This window comes from Eschrichtius robustus, chromosome 12 (genome assembly GCF_028021215.1).
Source record: "Eschrichtius robustus isolate mEscRob2 chromosome 12, mEscRob2.pri, whole genome shotgun sequence".
Taxonomy (NCBI): Eukaryota; Metazoa; Chordata; class Mammalia; order Artiodactyla; family Eschrichtiidae; genus Eschrichtius; species Eschrichtius robustus.
Genome location: NC_090835.1, coordinates 6,041,538 through 6,067,211, shown reverse-complemented (window position 1 = coordinate 6,067,211; position 25,674 = coordinate 6,041,538). Strand labels below are relative to the sequence as shown.

Genomic DNA, 25,674 nt, shown 5'->3' with positions numbered 1-25,674 from the left:
CCACCTGTTGGTTGGCTGTTTTCCCATTTTAGATGTCAGAATTGGCCTGTTAACCTGGACTTACCCCTGGCACCCGACCCCACTCCCTCCCATCACCACCTCTATGGTCCCTCTACCTGTGGCCAGATGTATTTATTTATAAATAAATTATTCAACTGACATCATCATTATTAGAGCTGATATTTTTGGAGTGTTCCCTGTGTCGAGCTCTTTACCTTTAATTATGTTATTGCACCATCACCACAATTTACAAGGTGTAGAAACTGAGGCTCAGCGAGTGACTTGCCCAAGGTCACACAGCTGGTATAGGGTAGAACTGGAGCTCAAACCATTTCTGTCTGACTCCTAACCTCATTTGTAAGCCCTCTAGTCAAGCTGCTCTTCAATTCCCAAGTGCCTACTGTGTGCCAGGCCCTGTGCCCTGCGCCCGAGGCGGAGAGACAGCTGTGTTTATCCTCAAGGAGCACAAAGACTTGAAGGAGGGGACAGACAGTGACAGAGCAGGGTGGAAGTGTGGTGGTGGAGGGAACTCGGGAGAGGCGTGTGCGGGAGCCTGGAGAGGACCTTAGTCTTCCTAGGGAGGAGTCAAGGAAAGAAGGGATCTCAGAGGAGAGAACAGTTGGCCTGAGGGTTGAAGAAGAGTGGAAGTCTCTGGAGGTTTGCAGTGGAAAGGGCGTGACTGGAGGAAGGCGCGGCAGGCGCAGTGGCACTGAGGCGTGAGGTACTGGGGTGCATTGAAGTTTAGGGGGCGGGGATCGCCAGTGGGCAGGGAGCAGCAGTGGGAGGGTGAGGCAGGAAGGGTGGGTAGAGGCCACGTCATGCTGAGCGTCAAAGGCCAGGCTAAGTCAGAACTGACTAGAGGTAGGGAGTGGTGGCCTGGAGTCTGAGCTTCTCCACTTGCCTGCTGTGTGACCTTGGACAAGACCCTTTACCTCTCTGAGCCTTGGTTTCTTCATCTATAAAATGGAGGAGGAATAATCAAAAGGCCTCTCTCCTAGGGTAGTTGTGAGGAGATGCACAAAAACAGAGCACAGTTTCTACGGAGTGAACTGTTAAGCAGCACAAACTGCTTCCTCTTGCTGGCCAGGGTGAGGGGTCGGGGGAGTGCATCAGGAGCCCCTGCATGAGAGCTGGGGGCTATGAAGAAAAATCAAGCAGGCTAAGAGATTAGATATGACAAGAGAGAGGGCTTAGGGAGGAGAATTATTTATATTTAGACCAAATGGACAAGGAATGTGGCATCTGAGCAGAGATCTGAACGAGGTGGAGTGCACCATGGGAAGGTTTTAATTAGCAATTTTGCGCCCAAAGCAGGCAGCTAACGGGGCCCTCAAGCCAGCGTTGTCAAGTTATGAGGAAAGGGTGCAGCCAGGCATTATATGTGGGCTCCTACTCCAGTGAATTATAACTGTAGATGCCCAGCTCTTTTATTTCCAACTGTTACGGGAGTACCTATTGTCAACATGTAAATTTGACAAATTGAGAAATGAAACAGTATTTCATAATCACAAGTAGGCCTTTTCTTGTTATCTTTCATGATCACAGCTGGGTCTGGCACCCTCTCCAGTTATGGCTACATCCGGGGCAGCTGCAAACCGCAGGGCTTGGGCTTTCCCAGGTAGGACCAGAGAGCAAACCCTGGGCAGCTCAAGTTAGGATGGTACATGCAGAGGATTTAGATGAACACTGACAGAGACTAGGATTTCAAGATCCTCTTCTGTTCTCATTTGCCCGGGAGGGTTCACAACCCCACCTGGAGCCTAAGCGTGCTTCTCATGGTCTGAGAAAGGACTGGGGGCCTCTTTGTCCTGTAGGCTTAGATGCAGAAAGGTTGGGCTCTTGGCCAATCTCTGTTGTTTGGGACAGTGTTTCTTAGACCACCGACAACAGAATTATCTGGGACTCCTTATTAAAAATGCAGCTTCCAGGCCTTGTCCCCGACCTCCTGAGTGCAGGTCCCTGGAATCTGCGTTTAACAAGCTCCCCAGTGGTTCTCATGCACTGCAAAGTTGGGGGACGGTGGACGGGTCAGGGCACCACCCATCAGAAGAATATTTGTAATTGGGACTGTCCTGGGACTGCCAGGGCACGCGCTTGCTGTCCTGCTGGCAGGTGGCACTTCCCAGCCAGGTTGGTGGCGGGGTGGGGCGGGGGGAGGGAGGCTGGCCACATCCCACGGTATGTATTTTACATGTTTTTGCCTCGGAGAGAACTGCGGCAGGAATAAAGGCAGGAATTTCAGAAGTTGGTGTCTGTCATGCTGTGAGGCAGTGTGTGTGAGAAGGCTCTACCATACTTCGAATGAGAAGAAAAAAAGAACTTGATATATATATTCTGGAGGCAAATGTGTCACTTTCAAATGGACTCTTTCCAGCCTGGACACAATTTTTATCTCTCTCTGGTGAGTCATTGTAGAAGTTGCCTTTTTCTTGCTGCCTCTTATGAACAAAGGACACATTTCAGGGAGAGGCTGAAACCTCCCAGGGACAGGACTGGGAAATTTACCCTTCACCAAGTCCAGTTCGAGGATCCAGTGAGGCCATCAGAGAGCCTCACCCAGTCCTGTGCTGCGGAGGAGCCACAGAGACTCCTGACAACCGAGGGGATGGTCGTGCTCCCCTTAATAATCAGCCATCCTTTTTAGCTCAGATCTTGCCCTCTCTTGTCTTGTTTTCAGACTGTCTGGCTGCCATCCTGCTGGTTTTAATGAGAAAACATTCCCAAGTACCTTCTGACATTCATTCATGCATCCATCAGTTGTGTAGCATAGTAATTAGAGCACGGGTTCTGGGAGCCATCCTCCAGTGGCTTTCCATCTCACTCAAAGTCAGAGCTAAAGTCCCTCCCACATCTGCAAGGCCCTCTGTGATCTAATCCCTGTCACCTCTCTAACTTCATCTCCCTCTCACTCAGCCCTAGCCATACTAACTTCCTTGCTGTTTATTGAACACATCAAGGATGTATCCACCCCAGGACCTTTGCACAGGCTGTTTCCTCCTCCTGTGATGCTCTTTACCCCAGATCTCTGCAAGACTCATTCCCTCACTTCCTTTAGGTCTCTGCTTAGAAGTCACCACATTACCCTGACCATCCTAAATAAAATAGCACTCACCCCAAATGTCACTAACCCCCTGTTTTCCTCAGAGCATTTATCAACACCTCACATAGTATTTATTTACTTGTTTTTTTTTTTTTTTTAAATGACCTGTCTCTCCCCATCAGAATGATAGCTCCTTGTGGATGGGAACTCTGACTTGGTTACTGCTGTTTTCCCAACATCTGGAATATGTCAAGTGCATTTTAAGCCCTTAATAAGTAATGATCAGTTGATTGAATGAATGAATGCCTGGCTCTCTTCCTTGCTAGCTGTGTGACCTGGAGCTCCTTAGCATCTCTGAGCCTCAGTTTCCAAGTCTATAAAATGAGCAAGGTTATGGGGGTTTGCATTGTAAGTGAGACAGTGCATAAGAGCTTAGCATGGAGACCAGCACACTCAAAGTCCTCAGTAAATGATGACTGACCTTAGACTATTCTTACTTAGACCAACAAAGTAAGACAGAATGTGCTAAAGAAAATGAAAGAGATTTGCAGAAGGGCTGTTGTGTTGAGAGGCGACAGCAGTTCCGCCCAGATGGCTGGAATCAAGAAAGGCTTCTCAGCGGGGATGGCATTTGAGCTGGGCCTCTGGGTTGGACAGGCTCTCAGCAGGTCATACTCAGTTTGCGAAGTGATAGTACAGGAAGAAGGAGCAGTGTGAGGGAAGAGGCAAAAGGGAGAGTGGTCAGGCATGCCTCCTGAACCTCAGGGACTGCAAAACACGGGGAGGGTGGGGGAAGCAGAATAAGGAGGTGGAGCATTTTTTTTTTTGTCCCTGGAAGAAGAGAAACCAGCGAGTGCAACAATAGAACTAAGACAAAGTCTGATTTTCAGTCTCCTTTTTAGGGTAGAGGGCTTTGCAGTCAGTAAAGCAATCCCTGGGCATCATTTTGTTGGCTCCCCACAATTCCTTCTCCAGGGAGGCAGGATTTATTAGGTGTTTGTATTTCTACTCTGGAGGTCATCTGCAAATAAGCGTGAATGGAGTATCACATCCCTAAGATACCTATTGGTTATGGTGGAATTTCTGGGCACGGTGGTATCCTTCTGTCTTGTAGACTAGGAAGAAATTCAAAGCACAGGTGTAAGGGGAAACCGAGAAGGAAGGTGTGAGGCAGAAAGACTAAATGGTTAACTTAAGAAAACAGGAGGACTAGCATTTTTCATTCATTCATTCATTCATTCTATGAACACTGAGCACTTACATGCACGAGGCAGTATATTCAGGCCAAGGGCCCAGTGGCCAAGACTTCAGACACTTTGTATGTGTTTAATTTTCTACCTGATTGAAAAAGAAGTTTCTGTAACTTAAGGGAAGTTGGGGAGGCAGCACAGGTTTCATCTCAAATGTCAACTCCAATTGATTTATTATGGCTACCCAGAGAGGGTTTCTGAGACAACAGTGTGGACTCGGTAGAAAGGAATCTGGTGATTGATTAGTAATGTCTGCCATGGGTCTAAGTGGGAGAATAGTAGGTCAAATACCACTCATTTGCAGGAACGAGATGTGTATACACCTATAATATGCTGACCTGAGGGTTTGCAACAGAAGAAAATAATTTCTTGAGTCTGCACAGTTGGTGAGGGTGATGTGGCTGATAACTCACCATGGAGAGCTGTGGGCATTCAGGACAACAAAGGGGGAGGAATTGGTGCCCCAGGATGGTAACTCAGAAAGGTAGGTCCCCTCAAAGGGGTGGTGTCCCCAGACTTTTACAGTTGTCTTATCCACCTCTCAGTGGACACTGATGCTTAATGCATCTTCCCCAAGCATTAAACTTTGTTCTCATAGAAGCATTCTTTTTGCACTCATATTTCACCTTCCTGTGTCATATGTAATTTGCTAATTGGTATACAGTAAATGCAATCAGAACACACAAATTTGGAAACAGAGCTAACTCTTAGTTTTTGTACAACACAGTGGTTGGGAACAGAAGGTGTAAAACTAAAGGTGTTGGGTCACTGTGTTTACTTGGGGGTGGAGGGTGGCGAATTTTGGTTAATCCAGTGAATCAGTTAAGTGGAGGTTAGTGAAGAGAGCTTCTCCTGTAAACAAATAGTTGTCTTTAAAAAAAAAGGATTCACTCTTCATATTCTGTTTTGTAACCATTTTTTTCCCCTTAAGCAAAGAGTAGAGGCATCTTTTTATGTCATCAAATACTCTCTCACAACAGTATTATAGATGGCTACCTGGGATTCAGTGATAGGGATCTACCATTAAATTGATCCCTTTTTGTTGGACCTTTATGTAGTCTCCAGTTTGGGACTGTTACAGGGAACATTGCCTTTCAGCTCCTCCAGTGGGTAGTGGAGAGCTTTGTACAGTGAGGGTGGTGAGGAGCAGAGACGGACAGGAAGAGGGAATGGGAGACGGGAATGTAAAATGGTGCAGCCTCTGTGGAAAACAGTATGGCAGTTGCTCAAAAAACTAAACATAGAATCACCATATGACCAGCAACTCCACTTCTGGGTATTTGTCTGAAAGGACTGAAAGCAGTGTCTTGAAGACATACTTGTACACCTGTGTTCATAGCAACATTATTCACGATGGCAAAAGGGTGAAAGCAACCCAGTGTCCAGTGACAGATGAATGGATAAACAAAGTGTGGTCTATACATACCGTGGAATATTATTCAGCCTTAAAAAGGAGGGAAATTCTGACACATGACATAACATGGATGAACCTTGAGGACATTATGTGAAGTGAAATAAGCCAGTCACAAAGGACAAATACTGCATAAGATTTTACTTATCTGAGGTTCCTAGAACAGTCAAATTCCTAGAGACAGAAAGTAGAAGGGTGGTTGCCAGAGGCTGGGGAGGGGGGGTGGGGAGATGTCATTTAATGGGGACAGAGTTTCAGTTTTGCAAGATGAAAAGAGTTCTGGAGATTGGTTGTGGAACAGTATGAATATACTTAACACTACTGAACTTTACACTTAAAAATGGTTAAGATGGTAAATTCTATGTTATGTATATTTTACCACAATTTAGAAAAAGTTTTTTTAAAGGAAACATGTGAGTAGATGTAGACATTAAGTATCCACAGCTGCTAAGATTATCCAAAAATGAGGCAAGCAGACATTGTGTACCACCTAAAGAAGCACCTGAGTCTGATCCAGTCTCTGGAACCAGCTGCCAGTTTGCAGAGGGACAGAGGAGCCATTAAACTGGACCCTGGGTGTGCATTTGGCAACGTCAGACTGGGAGGTGCTGCAAACTCCCAGGCTCTTCCAGTGAACACGTGAAAGGAAATGAAAAGGATGGATGAGGAACCCATAAATTAAAAGAGACCTAAGAGACAGATCAGATTTTTCAGATGGGCCAGAATGTAGTGTCCAGAGATGCACATTTGGGTAATAAAATAATTTAAACCAAAAAAAGACATAGGAAGTGATTCCTTAAAAGTCAGGATAGTGGTTACCGTGCGGGCTGTGAGTGGGATGGGACATGTGCACTGGGCTTCCAGGGTTGGGGGCAAAGTGCTGTTTCTTTTCTGTGTGGTGTTTGCCTTATGATAATCCACTAATTCATATGCTAGATGTGTGGTTTTCTGTGTTTATGTTTTATTTTACAACAACAACAACCAAAAAAAAAAACCCAAAAAATCCTTTTTAAAAGGGAGGGAGGACAGGGGCTTCCCTGGTGGCGCAGTGGTTAAGAATCTGCCTGCCAATGCAGGGGACACGGGTACAAGCCCTGGTCTGGGAAGATCCCACATGCCGCGGAGCAACTGAGCCCGTGCGCCACAACTACTGAGCCTGTGCTCTAGAGCCCGTGAGCCACAACTACTGAGCCCGCGTGCCACAACACTGAAGCCCACATACCTAGAGCCCGTGCTCCGCAACATGAGAAGCCACCGCAATGAGAAGCCCGCGCACCGCAATGAAGAGTAGCCCCCGCTCACTGCAACTAGAGAAAGCCCGCGTGCAGCAACGAAGACCCAACGCAGCCAAAAATAAATGTTTTTTTAAAAGAAAAAAAAAAAAAAAGGGAAAGGAGGAGATTTTGGATACAGACAGAAGAGTCACTGATCTGGATAAAACACAGGTTCTGCCTCCTGTCAGCTCCGTGACCTGTGGGGAGTTACTTAACCTCACAGTGCCCTCATCTGGAAAAGAAGTTATAATAGTACTTAGCTCCTAGCACTGTGCTGCCTTTTTAATAAGACAATGCATGCAATCCCTAGCACCGTGCCTGGCCCAGAGTAAGTGCTGTGAATGTGAGTGGTTGTGCTCCTGGAAATAAGAAGCCCCAAATGCCATTCTCATCTCCACTCTGACCTGCTGCGTCATCCTGGTAAAGTCGCTTCTCTGCGGTTGGATGCCTCCTTTCTCTGATAATCCCCTGTCGCGTGTAAGATTGTAGGTTGCTTGCTGGGACCTGTGGAGCTCAAGGCTGAGCCTGCCCAAGCTTGCGTCTCCTCCAACAAAGCCTCGGTCATCCCAGGAAGCAGCAGGCGAGGAGAGGTGTGGAATTGTCAACGCTTCCCATGTCACCAGCAGGTGAAAATGCACCCCCAGACACAGGACCGAGACAGTAAATTGCTTTCTGTCGTTCTCTGCAGGGAGAATCATGCTGTTTTTACCCTAGTAGGCTTGGGCTGTCTCCCATAAGCATCGGTTGCCCTCTACTGCCTTTATCAGGCTGGGTGAACATGAAGAACAGCCGAGTGGAGGACAATGACAACAACCTCGGGGGAGGGTTACCTGCCCATCAGAGCCGCTTTGGACAGAATCCTGCTTCCCCGGTAGCGTGAAAGGGACGGCCAGTCCTTGATTGCTTAACTGAGCTAATGGGGGAAATCAAGTCACACGGAGAGCCTGGAGTCGCCACTCCCTGAAGTATCTGGCCAAAGGAATATGTTTGCAAGAAAATTTAATTTTACGTCTAACAGTTCAGTCCATGTACTGGCAGCTACTAGACACCTCCACTCACCCTACCCTGGATTCCCAGGAAGATTCCCTCTAAAGATCCCTTTCAACTGGCAAATCCTTTCATGTTAGGAAACCCCTCCCACCCCCACTCCATCTCGAATGCTGTAAGGAGCTGCCTGGTTTCTTATTTATTTATTTACTTATTTATTAATTATTGTGGTAAAATATACATAGCATAAAATTTACTATTTTCACCATTTTTAAAGTGTCCAGTTCAGTGGCATTAGGCGCATTCACATTGCTGTACAACTGTCACCACCATCCATCTCTAGAAATTTTTTCATCTTGCAAAACTGAAACTCTGTACCCGTTAAACATTGACTCCCCATTCCCCCACCTCCAGCCCCTGGCAACCACCATTCTACTTTCTGTCTCTATGAATTTGACTCTTCTACGTATGAATAGAATCATAGTGTTTGTCTTTTTGTGACTGGCTATGTCACTTAGCATAACGTCCTCAAAGTCCATCCATGTCGTAGCAGGTGTCAGAATTCCATTCCTTTTTCAGGCTGAATAATATTCCATTGTATGGATACCCACGTTTTGTTTATCCATTTATCCATTGATGGATACTTGCATCGGTTCCACCCTTTGGCTATTGTGAATAATGCTGCTATGGACATGGGTATATAAGTTTTTCCTTAAAATTGTTCATCAATCCCTTATTCCAGTTATTGGGTAGTTGTTGTGATTCTATGGGGTATGAATAGGTACTCACAGTTTGCTAACACGTCTCTTTAACACTTACACCCTGGGCTTAGGAACTGGAGAAATAGCAAAGTAGGAGGCAGGGGCCAGGTTGGGGTGAGGGACAAAGGAACCAGAGCATGGGGTACATTCCCATCTGGAATTTCCCTGGATGGGGAAGTTTCTCTTGACAGCCATTTATGAAAACTGTGATTATTTTCCTTTTCATAGTGTCCGTGATTGTTTTCATAAGAAGCTAAGTGGTTTACGTGTGATTACAAATCCCAGGTGTCGTGTGGAATTTTAACTAAAATACCAAAATCTAAGGCTCTTTGCCTGTCACTTATCTCTTTGTTCAACTTCCTCCGAGTTCACGGCACTATTTAAATTGCTTATAACCTGTGGAGGTTTTAGTGAGTTCTAGAAAACAAGGAGAGGGAAAAATTGGTGGAGAACAGCAGGATTGAAGCAGATGCACATTTAGGAAAAAGACAGCAGGCTGGCAGAAAGCAACGGTGGTCCAAGTTGCCAACTGCTCAAGTGCGGTGTGGCAGGCGACTTACATGCGTGGCAAGGCTGAGCAAGTGGTCCCCTATATCCAGGGCGGTTTCTAGGCACTGGGGAGCATCCACCCTCCACCCTGAAACAACCCTCTCTCCTTCTCCCAGTCAAGGTGCCTCGCCTTCCACCCTTTGAGCAGTAATAGTTGTTCAAATGCGTCAGAAAGAATTTTTCTTAAAATGCAGATGCTCCGTAAAGAGCAAACTGAATTTTCAAGCAATAAGGACTTTCTGGCTTCACCTAGCTTGGTGGTTATCAAACTGTGCTCTGAGGGGCTTCTGGGGAGTTTGGGGCAAAGAGAAAGGGAGAGGCTGTGGCAGATGGGGCTGCGGGTCCACTGCTTCTTCACTCCAGCCAGAGCGGTCAGCTTTTATCTGTTTGACAAATTTTTACGAGAACCAGTAGTTGCACTCCCAAGGAAGGGGGTGTGGGGGGAGTTTGACAGCCTCTGATCTAGCGCAAACCCCTTGTTTGACAGAGGAGATGCAGAGAAGTTGAGAGAAGGGTTCAAAGTCTCACAGCAAATTCATTCAACAGATACTCACCGAGCACCTGCTTTGGGCCAAATACACAGTAGACAAAGGTGTGTGCACACATCCCGTGCATGAAGAGCGGGCTCTTCCGTCCAGGGTGACTCCGCAGCAGCCTTCCCCACCCACGGCGTGCGACCCTCACACCCCACAGCAGTGACACCGTCTCTCCCGGACATGCCAGAGGGAACAGACATGCCTTCTCTTTAGTGTATTGTCGTTCCCCTCCCCCCGTACTGTTGCGTGTGCTATGTGTACCTACTGTGTGCCAAGCTGTGCCAGCATGGGAGGCTCCAGGCTGATCCAGACACGGCTCTGCTTCCGAGTAACTTCCCGCTTAAAGAGATAAAAGCTCTACTTAAATGACCACATTACGGAGTCAGCACTAAACGTCCTAAGGAGGCACTGATACCTTTGCAGCCTTGGTGTTTGGCTGGGGGAGAGAAGAGACCTATGTAGCCAGGGGAGGTGGCATTGGAGCTGGGCCTGTCTTGTCTTCCCAACTTTTAGGTTCGGAATTCGGATGTCAGAGTCAGGCAGCCCAGCAGGGCCATATAATAGTGTGGGCTTGGGCAAGGGATGGCGACAGAGTCTCAGCTGAAAAAATGTGGGTGATAATAATAGTTCCTCCCTCAGGGGGATGCTGTGAGGATTAAATGAGATGATGCATGTCCAACTCAGCCTCAGTAAACGTGGCTCTTATTTCTAGGCTTTAGAGATAAGGTGATGGTGGGAGAGAAGCACTGCAGACAAAGGCACCAGCCAGGCACAGAGCAGAGAGGGGGGAGCGAGCAGTGTTGAACAGGGAGCTCCATCCACTTGTGCTGAGAGCAAAGGAAAGGGAGTGCGTGGGAGATGGCTGGGCAAAGTGGATCCAGGCAACAGAGGGGCCCCTCTGATCCCAAACTGAGGACCTGGGCCTCCTGAAGTCATTTGTTAGCTCTAATAGTTGTCTTGGAGATTCCTTAGGATTTTCTATGTGCAAGATTGTGTTATCTGCAAATAGAGACAGCTTTACATCTTCCTTCAAGTTTAAATGCCTTTATTTTGTCCCCATGCCTTGTTTCTGCATTGCTTTTAACTCCTTTTGTTTTTGACTAGGTGAGAACCAGGTGTGGCTATAGAGTCAGGCATCCCTAGCAGGAAGAACAGCATTTGCAAAGGTATAGGGGATGAAAGAGCCAGGCCTATTCAGGGAAAGTGGAGTGTCAAAAGATGAGGCTACGCAGTAAGTTGGGTCCAGATGGAAAAGGTTCTTGTGTGGTAGGGTCAAAGGTTTTAACATATAACCAGTCACTGCCTGGCCCTCTGCCTCAGTTTCCAGAGTAGGATCTGTTTCTGAATGTTTGTCTCTTGGGCTTTTGTTGTGCTTATTGCAGGAATGAATAAAGAAGAGAAGGCAGGGGGACAGCTAAGTGGATTTATGGTGCCCTTCAACAGGTCAGAGAGATTGAGAGTGGGTAAGAATAGAGCAGAGCCAATGCAAGCTCAAGTTTTTTGCTGGGGGGAAGGGAGATTTGAGGGCAAGCAGCTGACACAGGAAGTGGCACTATGGCATGACAGATGGGAGAAGAGTTTCCTTAGAATTTTTTTATTTTTTGCCTCTTTGAGAGTCTTCAGTAAAGGTTTAAGTTATTTTCCATCTTTCTTTTTTTTTTTTTCCTGGATGTTGGACTTGAGTTTCTTCTGAATGTAATACCATGGTTGGACTGGACACAAGGCAGCCCAGTTTTATTTGGGTTACACGTGAATGATACCTAGGGGGCTTAGCCCTGTGTATCCTGTTACATCCTGACAGCAGTGGCAAGTCACTAAAAGAGTTTCAAATAGGAGGAAGAAGTGGTTGAACTAGTGGTTTTAGAAAGATTATCTGGCTTTAGTGTGTAGGATGGGCTGAAGGGGCCAAGACCAGGATCGGGATGGCCAATCCTGGCCATCCCGATAGGGTGTTATCAAAGTCTACACCACAGAAGGTAGTACTAATGGTCATTACCTCCACCCTTCAGTAATCTGTGATGCAAAATCTTAAAGCAGTGAGGGGGCAGCAGCTGGGAGGGAAAGTCCCTTTACCCTGGGGTAATTAAGATCTTAATCATAGCCTAAGGCCCTGGATTGTCTTTGTGTAAATACACACCCAGAAAGAAATTTATTTGAGCAGCACGGGACTTTGGTCTGCCCCTTGAGACTTGCCTTTGTCTTCTGAAGGGTTTGGAGAAGTCTAGAGAGAAACACTTTTTTTTTGGTCTCTTGACTCACACACACCCTCCAGGAACTCTCCCACTGGGAGTGAATAGAGTCTGTGCTTACATTTGCCGAAGGAAACAGCCCGAAGTAAGGTTTGCTGTCAGTCACTCGGGAGGTGACGGCTGTGGACTGGCCAGTTAATCAGGAAGACAGAAAGTTCCTGGATGGACTCGGACCCAGCCCAGCATTCCCTAAAGCACTTTGGAACGAGGGGGAGAAGTGGGCGCCTTAGTCATGTTTGCATCTCCAGCAGCTTGGCCTTGCGTAACACCTGGTACCGCGTTATTGCTTAATTAATAGTTCCTGAATATATTAATGAATTAGCATCACGTGAAACCCTGAAAACGGTCTTGTTGAGCCAGGACTCTTATGTGCTAAAGGCAGGATTCCTCCATTTACTCATTCATCATTTACTGAGCTCCTCCTACCACTCTGCTTTGGGTTAGGACAATTGTTCGAAATCTTGGCTGCACCGGGAGAGTTTTTGAAAATCCTAAGACCCAGACCACACTCCAGACCAATTAAATCAGAATCGTGTCCAAGGGTGGGACCTAGGCATTAGTATTTTTTTAAAGCTCCCCGTGTGAGTCCAACGTGTAGCCAAGGTTGAAAACCATTGGGCTAAGTGCTGAATTATAAGTGAATATCATATTGCCTCTGCCCTTGTAAGGATCAGTCTAATGAAGGAGACCTGATTTCATTCATTCATTCATTTATTCCTTCAGTAGAAGACAGAGATTTAAATGCCTTGATAGAGATATGGAAACAATACTGTGGGATCCCAGAGGAAGGAATGCTTAGAGGTGGCTAAATGATATGGGAAAGCTTCAAAGAGGAAGGAACTTTTAAGATGGGTTTTGTACAATAAATAGAAGTTCATCAATAACTCCCTTCCTCCCTCTCTGTGTCCCTCCCTCCCTCCATCCTTCCCTCGCTTTGTTCCCACCTTCCTCCCTTCCTTTCTCTTTTCTTCCTATCTTCTTTATCAACCTTTCCACACACACCCCCTCCCTTTTCATCCTTCTCACCTACTTTGTTCCAGGCAGGCTCTGAAGTAGGCCCAGAAGGAGACAATAGTAAACAATGATGTTCCATTATTCTCCACTGATACCACAGTCTTGATTACTGTAGCTATATAATAAGTCTTGAAATCACATAGACTGATTTCTTCCATTTTATTTTTCTTGTTTAAGATTATTTTAGCTATTTCTAGTTCCTTTGCCTTTCCATATAGATTTTAGAATAGTCTTGTCCTTCTCTGTAAGACATCTTGCTGAGATCTGGATAGAAATTGCATTAGGAGACTCGGCGTGGAGGGGGGGAGGCGGCAGCAGCATGGCGGCCGGGCACGAGCCGCCCAGCCCTCCTCTTCCCGGCTGTCGTCGCCGCCACCGCCGCCGCCGGAGTCGCTGGGACCCTTTAGTCTGCATGTGTTAGTTGTAAGCCTGCTGCCTCCCCGTCACTCCTCCAGTCTACCCTCCCTCCTTCCTTTCACCGCCACTGCCAGCCCGAGTGTTGGGCCGGCGGGTAACTCCCACTCCCACCCCACCCCACCCCACCCCACCCACAAGCCCGCGGGGCCGGGACCATGGAGGACGTGAAGCTGGAGTTCCCCTCGCTCCCACAGTGCAAAGAAGACGCCGAGGTTTAGGGTATGTTCCTCCAGAGAGAAAATGCATTTGCTTCTCCCAGGAACCCATGGACACTATTTACCCAGGACCACTTGACATTAAATTTTCACTTGGCCTCACAAAGATAATTGCATTCTAATGCCAAACCTGAGTGAAGACCAGATTGGTTAGGAAGACCCCACCCCACTACTACCACCACCACCACCTACTCAGAACCAAAGCTAGGAAAGGCAAGAGTACTCATTTTTATGGGGATGAAGTGAGGCCCCACTCCCTCCACTTTATCTTTCACTGAGGGTGTTGCCCTTTGGGGGGTCCCAGCTTTTTGGTCATGATCTGACTTTGAGCAGGTCCTAGGCTTTGTCTCATGTGCCGTGCCATTTAAAATTAAGGCCATCATGAGGATGTGGAACAACTAGAAGAACTCCCATACATTCCTGGTGGGAGTGTAAATTGCTCTTCTAAAACTTTTGACAGTGTCTAGTAAAGCCAAATATAGGCCTACTCTGTGATTTAGTCATTCCATTGCCACTTATATATCCAAGAGCAATGAATGCATATGTCCACCAAAGAGCATAGAAAAGAGTTTTCATTGCACCTTTATTCATAATTGCCAAAACCTGGAAGCTATTTAAATCTCCACCGAAAGGAGATGAGTAAATTGTGGAATATTTATACAATAGTGTACTGCACAGCAGTGAAAAGGAACAAACTACTGACATACACAACAACATGGATGGATCTCACGGACATTGGGCTGAGTGAGATAAACCAGACATAAAATAGTACTGCTGTATGATTCCATTTACATGAAGTTCCAGAACAGACAAAACTAAAATCTGTAGTGATGGAAGTCAGTGGTCACCTCTGAAAACAGGAGATATTGACTGAGAAGAAGAATGAGGGAACTTTCTGGGATGATGGAAATCTTCATCTGAGTGGTGATCATATGGGAGTGGACCTACCCTATGAGACGAGAGATGCAGGAAATTTTGCCTGGATTATTTTTAGGCCCATATTCTTCTGCCATGAAAAGCAAGCTACCTATACTACAGAAACATGGACTAACTCATATAATATGTATAAGACAAAATATTGAAGCAAACTTTATTAAACCCAACTTTCAACAATTATTCAGATATTTAGTCTTGGATTTTGCAGATAATCCAGTTGAAAATATAATACGTTTTTTCCCCATGACTAAAGAATTTATTGATGGGAGCTTACAAAGTGGAGGAAAAGTGCTTGTCCATGGGAATGCAGGGATCTCCAGGAGAGATGCATTTGCTTACATTCAAGAAAGAAGATTTTGTATTAATCCTAATGCTGGATTTGTCCATCAGCTTCAGGAATATGAAGCCATCTACCTAGCGAAATTAACAATACAGATGATGTCACCACTTCAGACAGAAAGGTCGTTATCTGTTCATTCTGGCACCACAGGCAGTTTGAAGAGAACACATGAAGAAGAAGATGATTTTGGAAACATGCAAGTGGCGACTGCGCAGAATGGCTGATTCAAGAGCAACAGTATAGAGGATGTGAATTTCTGTTTGGGAAGGAGAAAATACTACAGACAGTAATAATGTAAAATGGTAAAAACACAAGTAGTTTCTTTTCAATTATATGTTGCTTCCAGACATGTTTCTCTGCAACTTGTTGAGCAACATTTTAAGATGTCGGACTTCTGCAATAGAAAAAAAAAAAAAGAAATTGCATTAAATCTGAACATCAATTTGAGGAGAACTGACTTATTTACTATGCTTACTTATTTACTATGAATCTTCTAAGCTGTGGACATGTGTATCTCTCCATTTATTTAGATCTTTTATTTCTTTCATTAGCGTTTTGTAGTTTTCAGCGTAAAACTCCTGTACAGGTTCTTCATATGAGAATGTATTGACTTTCCTTTATTCCTTAAGGATATTTTCATTGAGTGTAAGATTCTGGGTTGACAGTTCTTTTCTTTCAGCATCTGAGAAGCATTGTGTCACTTCCTGCCCATCTCCGTATTTTCTGAGGAGAAATCTGCTGTCATTCTTATTATGGTAAGATGTTTTTTCACTGGTAGCTTTCAAGATTTCTTTCTTTGTCTTTAATTTTCAGAGGTTTAATTATTATGTGTTTTGGTGTGGGTGTTTTTTTTTGGGGGGTGGGAGGTTATCCTGTTTGAGGTTCATTTACCTTCTTGATTCTGTAGGTTTATGTCTCTTGTCAAATTTAGGAAGTTTTCAGCCATTATGTCTTCAAGTATCTTTTCATCCCCACCCTATTTTTCATCAACTTCCAAGACTATGATTACAGGAATGTTAGCTCTTTTGTTACTGTCCCGCAGGTCCCTGGGACTATGGGTTTTTTGTTTTGTTTTGGTTTTTGTTTTTTGGTTTTTTTCAGTCTCTTTTTCTTCTGATGTTCAGATTTGGTAATTTCTATTGTTCTGTCTTCTAGTTCATTGATTCTTTCCTCAGCTTCCTCCATCCTGATGTTGAACCCTTCCATTGAGGGTTTGTTTTTTTTTCAGTTATTAGATTTTTCAGTTCAAAAATTTCCACGTGGTTCTTCTTTTTATCTTCTGTTTCTTTGCTGGGACTTGTTACTTTTTCATTTGTTTCAAACATGTTCCTATTTGGACATTGAGTATTTTTATGTTGATTACTTTAAAATATTTGTCAGATAATCCGAACGTCTCTGTCATCTCGGCATCTGAACGTCTCTGTCATCACTGGCTCATTACTTCCAGGTGGGAATAGAAGTCCAGGTTCCCCACTTGACTTCTGTGACAGTTGAAGGGGGAGGGGGTCTTCATTACTGTTAAGTGGGGTGGGTGGGGAGGAGTTCTGGCTCCCCACCAGGCCCCCAGGGATAACTCCCTGGCTGGGAGGGGTTGATGTGCCTCCACTTGCACTGTGGAGGTGGATGCAGGGCTTGTCTCCACCTGATGGGGATGAAAGTCCCTACTAGGGATTGTAGGGACACCACCCCAGTGGGGGGGGGTCACCTTGTCATATAGCCTGACAAGGGTAGAAATCTTGGCTCCCCACTCAGCCTTTGCTGGCGAGGATGGGAACAGGGCTCCAGTGTTTTCTGTGGTGTTTGGCTGCAGTAGAGCAGTTATTGTCTAGAAGTTTTCTATTTTCCTGGCCTGCACCTTTCCTGTGTTTTTGTCTAGACACAGCAGGCTTTTATTGTGGCTTTTTTTTTGGTCTGTGCCCTTTGGTGTTTTGAGTTGCCAACTGTTTTAGCTCAAAGTCTCAGATATATTTGGCCAAATGAAAACCCATGGGACTCATTGCTGTGTCATTCTTTGGGTCCTGGATTCCAAAGAAGTCCAAAGAATAACTAGTGTGCCTTTGCCTGTCCATTTTTCAGAGTCATCGTATGTTTATTTTAAATGTGATGTCCAGGGTTTTCTAATTGTACTTAGCGGAAGAAAAGGGGGAAGTACCTGTACCCCGTCTTCCTTGAAGCAGATGTCTTAGTATGTTGTAAAAGCTTCCCAGGATCTTGGTATGTTTTAAAAGCTCTCCAGGCCAAGGTTGAGAACCACTGGTATAGGCTGTAAGCTCCATGAGGACAGGGATTGTGTTTATCCTTCACCTGTCATAACATTTGTACCTGATCCCTTGATACATGGACTTTTTGGACAGACGGATGGATGGATGGATGGAAGGAAGGGGGAGAATGGGTGGGTAGATAGATGGATGGATGGATGAGTGAATGGAATGAATGGCAGAATGGAACCAGCAGCCAGACTGTTTCACACACACACCTGTACCCCAGTACATACTTGTCACTGACAAGTCTGGCCCTCGAACCAGTGGGAGGGCTTGACCAGCTGGTGGCGCTGAAGAGCCCTGGTGTGGGGTTGGGGTGGCCCCTGCACAGCCAGGCACCCGGTCACCTGATTGAAGGACGAAGAGACATTAAAGAAAGTCCTGATCACCTGGGAGCTCTCGCTTGTAAACACCACGTCTGCCTCTCCTTTCTCTTCTGCTAGCTCTTTTATTTACTTCAGTATCGTAAATTTTTTTTCTTAAGAAGAGGACAGTCTGGATAACTTTGATCTTTGAAAAGCCTTTCTCACAGCTTAATCTCCAGGGATTTGGAACAGAAAGAAAGCATTTTTCATGTCCTGAAATGATACGTGTGCATGTGCTGGGCCTGGTACCATGTTTGCTGCGTCCTTGACTCATGTCAGCATGGATGTTCATATTTCCAGTTCCATGAAATCATTATTTAAAGCATTTATTCGCTTTCCTCTCTTTCTCACTGTAGTGAAAAGGAGGGTTAGTGAGGGTGGGGAGGGGGGTGTCTGCAGCTCATTCAAATGTCTTAGCAGGTGGGTATCACTAGGGCCTTTAAATGAAACTTGCTCTTCAGTCACCCTTGGAGCTTAGTGCAGGGCAACCAAGAAACTGCAGAAGTCTCTGTTTGCACATCTCTAAAATGGGGGCGAGACTGATTCCTTTCTTATGAGGTTACCAGCACTGTGAGGATTACCTGAGGAAAACCTCCCAGCCCAGTGCAGGTATGTAGAAAGTCTTTGAAATATTACTTTTCTGTTTCTCCATTGCTTTTCTAGGCCAGAGGATAAGGGATAATGGAGCTGGACTTTTTATACTTCTTTTCTTGGCCATTTAGTGATGATTAACCTTCAGCTTCCCTTTCCTGTACCTAATTAAAAAAATCCCAGCCTGTCACACCAGGGGTGGGGGATGGAAGGGGCAGACAAACAATCAAGCAAGTCCAACCTTCCAAAACTCTTAAACCAAATTATACAAGGAGAGAAAACCATAGAGGTACACCAAGAAAGGAATGATGTAGCTAAACCATTTCCGTATTTCCACTTCTGATGATTAACTACGAAGTTATGTGTAGCATTCCACTCTGCTTCCTTTATAAAGAAACCATGAGATATATTTTGTCTAAAACCTAGTACCAGCTAAAGTTGTCCTTCTGCTAAGCAACTAGTTTGCTTTCATTTAAATGACACTAGAATCTTGTAATTGATCCCGTTTTCCTCTTTGCTGTGGCTCCTGGGAAACTCAGAGTCAAAACTGTGGCCCAACTATAGTGGTTCTTTAGGACCCACCTTTAGTTTCATCCTTCTTTGTCTAACAAGTCTTTATTTCCTTAAAAAAAAAAATCCTGTGGTAGGTATTTTGGGGTGCAACACTAGTGCACCAAAATAGATTTTTAAAACAGACAGACAGATCTGGAAACCCAGGCAGCTTCTTTCCTGGACCACTGAATTTCTTTTTAAACAACTTTATTGAGGTATAATTTACATGCCATGAAGTTCACCCATTCTAAGTGAATCGTACAATTCAATTATTTTTAGCAAATGTACAGAGTTATACAGTCATCATCAGAATCCAATTTTAGAACGTTGTCAACACTTCCAAAGACTCCTTCCGTTCCCATCCCTAGTCAACCACTAATAAAAAACCCTAGGCAACCACTAATCCACTTTTTATCTCTATGGATTTGCCTATTCTGGACATTTCATATAAATGGAATCCTACAGTATGTGACCTTTTGTGTCTGGATTCTTTCATTTAGCATGATGTTTTGGCAGTTCATCTGTATTATAGCATGGATTAGTACTTTGTTCCTTTTATTGACAAATAATATATGGATATATCATATTTTGATTATCCACTCACCAGTTGATAGACATTTGGGTTGTTTTCACTTTTTGGCTGTTATGAATAGAGCTAGAAATAGTCACACACAAATACTTGGACATATATCTTCAGTTCTCTTGGGCATATGTCTAGATATGGAATCGCAGAACCATCTGGTAACCATGTTTAACTGTTAAGGAACTGCCAGACTTTCCACAGTGGCTGTTCCATTTTACATTCCCAGCAATAGTATCTGAGGCTTCTAGTTTCTCTACATCCTCATCAGTATTTATTACTGTCTGTCGTTTAAAATTATAGTCATCCTGGTGGGTGTGCTGTGGTAGCTCATCATGGTTTCGATTTGCATTTCCCTAATGACTAACGATGTTGAACATCTTTTCATGCGCTTGTGAGCCATTTCTATATCTTCTTTGGTGAAATATCTATTCAAATCCTTTTCCCATTTTTACATTGGGTTATTTGTCTTCTTATTATCGAGTTATAAGAGTTCCTTATATACTCTGGATATGTCAGATATATGATCTATCAAATATATTATATACAAACATTTTCTCCCATTCTGTAGCTTTGCAGTTTCTTAGGGAATTTTTTTAGTTGTGATGAAGTCCAGTTTAGCAATTTTTTTCCTTTATTGGTTGTGCCTTTGGTGTTGTGTCTAAGAAATCTTTGGCTAACTCAAGGTCATAAAGATTTTCTTTTCTTTCTTCTAAAATTTTTAAGAGGTTTGGCTCTTACATTTAGGACTTTGGTCTGTATTGGGTTAATCTTTGTGTATGGTGTGAGGGAAAGGTCTAAGTTCATCTTTGTGCACGGAGATATCAGCTATTCTAGCACGTGCATTATTGCATTTGTCTGCTGCCTTCTGTCACCTCCTCTCCTTCTGCCTGGAGGTGAGCAACACTGCCCCCCAGCGGCAGCCTCAGCCCTCACTTCCCTGTCACTTCAGTTCACGAGACCAACAGACTATCTTGACTGCACAACTCTGATTCCAGTTTTCTGGAAGAAGAATTGGACTGATTGGCCCATTTGGGATCAGAAGACAACCTTTGGTCCAGTCACGTGTGCCTAGGCGTCGAGTTTACATGATGTGACTTTGGCTGCCAGGGCCCATCCCTATGTGGGTGGGGGTTCTCAGAGAGGAGGCTTGGTGTGAGCTGGGCAAATACCCCAAAGGTGTCTCTCCAGGGTCATTATCTCATATTCAGCACCCTGGATCCCCTGTGAACTAGATTCACACTTCCAGTTCAGGCTCACAGGTCAGATCCCCCAAATGTGTTTTTGCTTGACCTGTGTTTAAGTGTCCAAGGAAACAAATGAAACAACTGACTAATTGACAACGTTTAAAAACTAAAAGATTTCATGCGAAAATCCAGTTTTTAGGCTTCATTTTAAAATTAGGCAGATCTGGGCCTGCTGCAGTTGGTGGCATCTGAGTGGCAGCTGTCCTCTTTAGACAAAGGATATCCTCTCCTGGTTGCCCCAGTCCCCATCACTCTGTCGTGCTCCACACACAGTCCTCTGTTCTTACTAACTTTTCCTGCCTGACTCTGTAGACATTTGAATATGTACCTCCACCCACCCCTGAAAAATCTTCAGGGCCACTGCCTGCCCACAAGGTCATCTGCCTCTTGTGTCTTACCCAGAAGCAAACTGCGGGCCCAGCATTGCCCTAGATTCCGAGTCAGCCACATTCCCGCAGCACTGGGCTCCTAACGGAATTTTGCTATTTGCATTCAGTTCTCTGCACCACTGCCAGTGGCATTGATAAACCTGGGTGTTTTATGGAAATGATATCCGGGACAGACTCGATGAGAATATGCAGTCCTTGGGGCCCCCTCGTGCATGGCATCTCTTTCTTAGAATTAGAGCAAAGAATTTAATGTTCTGGCTTACTTGACCACAATAACCGTCCAATGCAAATGGGGCAGAGGGCAGAGCAGTTTGGAATGGGGAGTGATGGGTGAGGCAGTTTAGAATGTATCAAGAAAGGAATCCCAAACTCTCACTTTTTACTAAAGAAAATAAAAGATGTTCTAAGGATGTGGAAGACATTAAAAAAATTTTTTTCCAGTGGAATAAATCTATTTTATTTTGTTTTCTAAAAGGAGTGCAGTTAGTTCTTATTCTCCCTATTATAAAACTAAGATGTCTTCGTTGTTGAAATCTTGGAAAATACCAAAGATGATAAACATCATTTACTACCCCGAGGAAACCACTGTTAACATAACATAGCAGAGACTCACTGTCTCTCTAAGCCTGTTAATAGAGTTGACATCATTGTACAAACAGTGTCTGTTGTAAATTTAATTTCATCATAAGCATTTTCCCATATCATTACTGGTGCCCCATAAATGTGATTATCGATGACTGTAGCTATCCCATAATATGTGTAGTTCCCAAATGTTAGATTATTTCCTTTTATTTCCTACCATGAATAATGTTGCAGTAAGCATTTTTGTGCATAGATCTTTATTCATGTTTTGGATTAACATGAAAGGAATTTCCAGAGGTTTCCGAGAAAACGTAAGAAAGTTTGCTGGAAGGTATTAATACTCATCAATAGGACAAATCTTATCTCAAATTTCTGTTGGTTTAAAGATCCCTGTGAAAAATATGCGCACACCTTCTGCATTTAGGTCCTACTTCCTGTGTCTTCTGCTGTGCTTTATCCGTGTGTGTCTTTTTTTCAGAGCTCATCCAGTAAACTTCTTTTGAGCATCTATCGTGTGCCAGCACAGGAGAATGGCAGCGAGGAAAAGGTGTGGCCCCTACCGTCAAGGAGGGAGTGTCCCCTTTATGGCCCTGGGTGTTGACCTTCAGAAACAGTGGGCACACTCCATGTCCTAGAGGTACCCCCTTGTAGTTGGAGAGAACCAAGTAAAGAAAGAATGATAAGATAGCTGATGTAAAGGGGAGTGTTAGAACTGTTGTGGAACACAGAAAGAGGAGCAGCTAAGAGCTTCAAGGCAAGAGGGTGCTCCAGGCAGGGGAAACAGCACAGGCAAAGGCATAGAGGGTAAAAGTGAATGCTTATACCTAGGCCCCAACCTGCATCTCCAGACTCCTCATTCTGTGCTCCAGTCACTTCCAGCAATTCCCTCCCAGCTCCTCGAACTCAGCTCTGTACATTTATTCTTTCTTTTACTCATCCTTAAATTCCTCTTTGCTCCCTGCAAACTTCTACTCATCCTTTAAAGCCCAGTCACACATCACCCATTCTGTGATGTCCTTCTTGACATTCCCACTGTACCTTGGGAGAGGTTGTTCCTCCCTCCCCTGTCCTGCCACCTGCTTTGATCTTACCTCAGTTATCACACTTGTCCCAGTTGCATTGTAGAATTTTTAATTTAATTTTTCTGATGCTGCTTGTTTATCTTTTGCCTTTATTCTCATCCTAATTGACAAATTCCTTGAAGTCAGGGGCAGTGTATCAGTTAGGATTCGGTTTGGGTGTGCATGATAGAAAAGCCGAGCTAATCCAGATGTGGTTCTGGCTGGTACGGCAGCTCCGTGATCATCAGGGACCTCAACTCCTTCCAAATTACTGCTTCACCTTCCTCATTTTGAGCCTCTTCCGCATGGTCCCAAGATGGCTGCTTAAGCTCTATTCATCCTGTCAACATTCCAGCCAGCTGGAAGAATGAAGAGCCAAAGAAAAGAACACATCCTCCCTTTAGGGTTGCTTTCTGGAAGTTGCAAACTACATTTCCATTTCCATTTCATTGGAACTTAGTCACATGGTCATACCCAGCCACAATGGAGCCTGGGAAATGTAGTCTTTATTCCAGGCAGCCATGTTTTCAGTTAAATAACAGAAGTCTATTTCTAAATAGAAGAGAACTGATATTGGGAAACTATTAGCAGTTTCTGCCATAGTGAAAAACAGGGAGAGGTCAAGGATGATTCTTCTGAGCTCAACGGGGCTGGCTGTGGGGTCGGTGTGTCACTCACCGAGAAATGGAAGAAAACACAACAGCCGCTTTTAAATGAGCACTTCTTATATGGCAGGCTCTGTGCTAGGTGTTTATCCCCATTTTAGAGGTGAGGAGTACTGAAGCTTCTTGAAGTGAAATATCTTGCCCAGCTAATTAGGGCAGAAGCGGGATGAGAGCAGAGGTTTGCTGATTTACAAAGCCTGGCTTCTTAACTGCTGCACTATTCTACTACCCAAATGAGCTCCAAGCCTTCCGTGGACGAGCATTGCTGAAATGAGAAGGAAAGTGGAGAGGGTGAGGCCACCGGGAGCCTCATTTCCTGGTAGTATCTCTCCAAATCCTCCAGTTCCTCTTGCCTTCCCTTCCTGGCTGTCAACAGAAATTCCTGCCCATCAACCCCTTTTATCTAAAACCAACAGTTGCCACTGAGAAAGCAGGAGTATTTCTAATATGGAGCCAGAGCCACCTCTTCTTGGATACCTCCCGTGATGGGGCGCTTAGTATCTCTCGAGGCAATTCATTGCACTGTTAGATAACATCTATTTTTAGAAACTCCTTCCTTACTTTGAGCTGAAAGCTGTTTTCTTTGGCATATACTTAAGTTAGATCAGTGATTCTCAACTACGGATCATTTTGCTTCCCAGTGGATATCTGGAAATGTCTAGAGATATTTTTGGTTGTCATGTCTGGGAATGGGGGGAGGGTGCTACTGGCATCTACTGAGTAGAAGCCAGGGATGCTGCTAGACATCCAGCCATGCACAGGACACCCCTTCGCAGCAAAGAATTATCCAGCTCAAAATGTCAGTAGAGCGAAGGTTGAAAAATGCTGAGTTAGACCTAGTTTTGAATCTTGGCTTCACCAACCACTTCTAGCTGTGTGACCTTGAGTAAGTTGCTTCACCCCTCTGAGCCTGAGCTCACCGTTTCCTCCTCTGTACCTTGGGATCATCAGAAGACCTCGCTATGGGCTTCAGATAACCGATATCTGAAAAGCCCAGAGCTTGACTTACCATCTTAGCTGCCACAGGCGTCGCTCCCAGGCTGTGGATGGACTGTTGGCTACCTTTGTTTATTTGCTGGCACATGGACCAGATTGGATTAGACTTGTAATCACTCTAGTAAAAATTCCACTGCAGCAAATTTTTTTTTTTTGAATAAGCATGGTCTCCCCCCCCCCCCCCCCGCCCCCTGGCTGCACCGGGTCTTAGTTGCGGCATGCAGGATCTTCGTTGCAGCATGTGGGATCTTTAGTTGCGGCGCGTGCAGTCTCTTAGTTGCGGCATGCGGGATCTAGTTCCCTGACCAGGGCTCGAACCCGGGCCACCTGTTTTGGGAGCTCAGAGTCTTAACCACTGGACCACCAGGGAAGTTCCCTGGTTTTGGAATGGAGCCACTGCCTTAACTCAAAAATGATGGCTTGCTTGTGTACGTGAGCCTCTTAGAGAGAAAGGATCCATTTCTGCTTGTCACCAAGTTGTCATCACGGGGGGTTAGCAGAGCTCTCCCACCCCATTGTCTCAACTGAGGCTCCCAACAGCCCCGGGAGGGAGGTGATACTATTTTCCCTACTTTACAGGTGAGGAAATTGGAGATCTGGCTGTTTTCCCAGGCTCCACACAACCCATCGAGTGGCAGAGCCGGCTGAGAACTCTCTCTTCCAGGACCCGCTCCTTGAGGGACATGGTACTATAAAGACCCCTTGGTGCCCTGGTTCTTTCTTCTCAAAATGCCCTGTCCCAAGTTCCTCCTTAGGTTCAGTTCTCTCTCCCCGGGGCACATCCTCTCTGTAGGCTCGACCTTGACCCCAGAGAGGACACCTCAGAGCCCCATGGGCTCTGGGCAGCCCAAGGGGAGTGTGGCATCCTATGCAGCATGGGGTGAAATGAGAATCTGTGTCCTCAGATACCTTCCACCCTCTGCTGGAGTGCCTGGCATCCCTCTGGCATTTAGAGAAGGAAAACTGTTCATGGATCGTTCCAAGGAACGCAGATCCCCAAGGGAGAGGAAAGTGCCTTACATTAGCTGTGTCACTGAGTGGAGCCTTTTCAGTGTCTGGGTGAGAGAAGAGAGATCAGAATGGCAGTCACACAGGTCCTGCACTCAGGAGGGCCCCACGCTTGGTTCAATGTTCTGCTGCCTCCGTCTTGAAATGATTAATAATTTTTTAGTTTGTCATTTTGCACTGGGGCCTGCAAATTATGCAGCGGGTCCTGAGTGGGACATGCAGGAGATGCAGATGTGGCCGCCCCTGCTGCCCTCTTGGCCTCACTCCCAGTGGGACCCACCAGGCCCCCAGCAGCAGTTCCACATGCTGCTCTAGCAACGTGGGTGCTGCACTTGTGTTTCCAGGAATCTTTCTTCTGAATTGCGTGGTTTCAGAGAACAAAAGTGGGTTTTCTTGCT

General features: G+C 45.2%; 2 protein-coding genes and 1 pseudogene across 8 annotated transcripts in view; all 3 read left to right on the top strand.

Moving 5' to 3' along the window:
- The window catches only part of ATG7 (autophagy related 7), a 333,153-nt gene that overhangs the window by 50,043 nt on the left and 257,436 nt on the right, over nucleotides 1–25,674 (top strand). Inside the window, exon 1 of one of the 4 annotated variants that reach the window (XM_068559081.1) lies at nucleotides 15,658–15,734. The exons of the other annotated variants lie outside the window; for them this stretch is intronic. The gene's annotated coding sequence lies outside the window, so the exon portion shown is untranslated. Of the gene's footprint in view, nucleotides 1–15,657; nucleotides 15,735–25,674 lie in introns of those variants that run through there. 4 annotated transcript variants of the gene reach the window in all.
- HRH1 (histamine receptor H1) overlaps nucleotides 1–25,674 on the top strand; it is an 84,440-nt gene that overhangs the window by 50,044 nt on the left and 8,722 nt on the right. The window contains exon 1 of one of the 4 annotated variants that reach the window (XM_068559088.1): nucleotides 15,664–15,734. The exons of 2 other annotated variants lie outside the window; for them this stretch is intronic. The gene's annotated coding sequence lies outside the window, so the exon portion shown is untranslated. Of the gene's footprint in view, nucleotides 1–15,663; nucleotides 15,735–24,885; nucleotides 24,955–25,674 lie in introns of those variants that run through there. One more of the 4 variants, XM_068559091.1, reaches the window with a different exon arrangement.
- On the top strand, nucleotides 14,645–15,364 carry LOC137773965 (serine/threonine/tyrosine-interacting protein pseudogene; annotated as a pseudogene).